Source organism: Capra hircus, unplaced genomic scaffold (assembly GCF_001704415.2).
Source record: "Capra hircus breed San Clemente unplaced genomic scaffold, ASM170441v1, whole genome shotgun sequence".
NCBI lineage: Eukaryota > Metazoa > Chordata > Mammalia > Artiodactyla > Bovidae > Capra > Capra hircus.
Window position 1 is genome coordinate 4,953 of NW_017218559.1, and position 2,963 is coordinate 7,915.

The window sequence follows — 2,963 nt, forward strand, 5'->3', positions numbered from 1 at the left end:
GCTGAAGGGTTGCTGTGTTTCACAAATTACACTAATAAGTTCCTGATGGGTTCTATGTCACCCTTAGTTTATTTTTTTTAGAGAAAAATATCCATGGATTGAATGGTGGGGTCAATGACTCGTGGAGCTTCATTCCCTGAGTATACTAAGAATGTCTGAAAACACACTAAATGTCATTTCAAAAAAAAAAAAAGAATGGCAGGATAGAGTCAATTGAATATACTGTTGTAGGATAAAGCAGCACAGGATACTTGGGGAGTACTAGTGGAAAAGGCAATGGCACCCTACTCAAATACTCTTGCCTGGAAAATCCCAGGGACGGGGGAGCCTGGTGGGCTGCCGTCTTTGGGGTCGCACAGTTGGACATGACTGAAGCGACTTAGCAGTAGCAGTGGAAAAGCTTCTTAATGGATACAGCCTAGACATTGAGTCAATTTTGAAAATAATGAGAAGAGAGGAATTTGGGTTTCTAGTAGACTACAAGTTGCTCATGGCCATGTGGCTGCAGAGACCAGAGTCAGTGTATAAATCTGCAAAAGTAGAGCTTCAGCAAAATATCTCAACTTGTGACCTTATGGCCTGGAAAACTGAAGGGTCAAGCTTTCCTGTTTGAAGTCCGTGAATGGAGCTGTGTGAAAAGACTGCTGGCATGAGACCGCTATACACCAGAAACTGGAAAATTAGAAAAAGAAGATACAACTTTGTGTTCTCTAGTCATTTAATTGTCAAGAAGAGGCTAGAGACCAGTGGGGCATGGTGTAAGGAAGGCGAGTTTAAAAAAACTGTGGGTAGGGGTTAAGATATGTGAGGTTAGTAAATCCTAGTCTCGACCATCAAGGGAAACAAAGCTGGGTGCTGGCAGGTGAAATGGAATAGGGAGGAAGTTTTCCATAGCAGATTCTTGGGGGGTTGGGGAGCGGAAGAATCAGCAACTATGACAATGGAGAAGCAACACGATTGTCAAGGAATTCCTCATATTTCCTAACAGGTGCATAACAATGGCACAGGGAGTATGTGACAAGGTCTCCAGTGAATCACTCTGCACTTCCTGAGTAAAGGATAAAGAAGTCCATGGACAAGGGAGATTTGTGATATCAGCATCAGTGTGGCAATTTATTTTTGAGATTGCAAGCGCGTGGTATTTGGGGTGGGAATCAAGGGCATCAGCCAGTTCTGGGATGTTCCCCCTCCCTGGGTGGAGCTGCCGATCCTTATAAAAGGCAGTCTCCATCACAGTGCTGTCATTGTCGTGACGGTTATAGGTCTTCTTTGGAGCCTCAGGTGAGCACTCTTAGAAGTCTTTATGGAACATGGGTGGTAGGGTTTAATTTGGGGGTAGAAGTGGCTTTAGTTGCAGCAATTAGTGCTCTGTGTGAGGAAAAAGAAGATATTGAGGATTTAGGGGTAAAGTTTTTGGTATTTGGTCATGAATGTGATCTTAAATGTGAGGAGAAAATGTAGTCAGAGGCACAGTCTTAACCTGAGAGAGAGTAAGGGAGATGAGATACTGTGCCACAGCACAGCACACAGTTAGTTTCAAAAGCTCCCTTCTCAGCATGCAATCCCATTGAGTGCCTAGTTTGGGCCTTTGCATTTCTCCTCAGAAGCCCACAGTCAGGTCAGCTTGGCCAGCAACCAAGACGTCATGGGGGAAATAAGTAGAGATTTGTTTAGGGACTGGCTACAAGTTTATTATCCAGATTCTTCTTCAGAGAATGTTTGTATTCATACAACACCTGTGTAGGCAATTTTGTTTTAAAAGGTGGTAGAAGGGGAGACTAACCAGAAAAGACTGAAGATCTGAGGGCAAGAGATACTAAAAGAGAAGGGTGAAGAAGATCTAAAAAAACCACAAAGACTGTATTAAGAATCAAGAAGAGTCCATAGTGATGGGAGGGTTGTTGGTGCAGCTAAATGTTCTACCAGTCAGATGCTCCATTATGAAGAATTTTGTTTGTTTGTATTTCAGATTCCTTGAGACCCAAGAAAGATGTCTCACCACCAGCATCCACATCCGCATCAGCATCAGCATCACCATCAGTGCAAGGAGCCCTGCCATCCACCTCCAATAGTGTGTCCACCGAAGTGCCATGAGCCGTGCCCACCTCACCCATGCCCACCTCCAGTGAGCCAGCAGAAATGCCCTCCTGCACCACCATGCCCACCATGCAAGCAGAAGTGTCCACCCAAGTGGAAGTAACAGCACCATGTTCCAGGCTCTTCCACTGTCCTCCCTTCGGCCTTGGTGACTGGACTGCACCTTCCTTAATCTCCCTCCTCAACTGACAGGTGACAGAGTAAAGGCCTGGTTGCTGAAGGTGACACCACGTTGTTGGAAGAAGTGCAGCAGGATCATTGCTTGATCTTTCTGTGCCGTGTGCCCGTCTGTAATCTGCGTTGTGTTCTCTACCCCATGAGCACTTAGTGTGTCTATTCCTTGTTTCTCCAATAAAGCGTATTCATAGCCCATTATGTATCTCTTTCTTTTTTTTTTCTTTTTTTGCAAATAGGGTTTTTCGTCTCTTCTCTACACTACAAGTATTCTTCTGAGTGTTCCTTTTCATTCCCATTGGATTATCAGAATTAGGCTTTACCATCACTGAGTTCAGCTTTGGCCTGAAATATGTCTTTTGGACTGGATCCACCAAAGAATTCCTTCATTGATTTCAGACTTGTTTCTATCTTTGTCTATTTTGAAGACCCTGAAAAGAATTGAATTCTCTCAGTCTCAGGTTCCTTATTTGTAAAACCACTCGGCAAGAATCTATTCAAATCCGTGTACTCATAGAAATTAATTATTCACAAATATTTCCTAATTATTAACACATGCCAGGCAGTCTGTTATGTGCTAGGGACATGAGAATGGTGACTAAAGTCCTTTTTCCATCTAAACTCTTGAAGGGAGTTTGCACAAACACACACACACCCACACTCACACCCACACCCACACACACACATGCAGA

At 43.8% G+C, this 2,963-nt stretch overlaps 1 long non-coding RNA gene across 1 annotated transcript; it reads left to right on the plus strand.

Moving 5' to 3' along the window:
* Positions 1-1,221: 1,221 nt before the first annotated feature.
* LOC108635545 lies at positions 1,222-2,469 on the plus strand. The gene is made up of 2 exons (XR_001917817.1): positions 1,222-1,281; positions 1,970-2,469. It is a non-coding gene; the product is annotated as an uncharacterized LOC108635545 (long non-coding RNA).
* Positions 2,470-2,963: the final 494 nt, after the last annotated feature.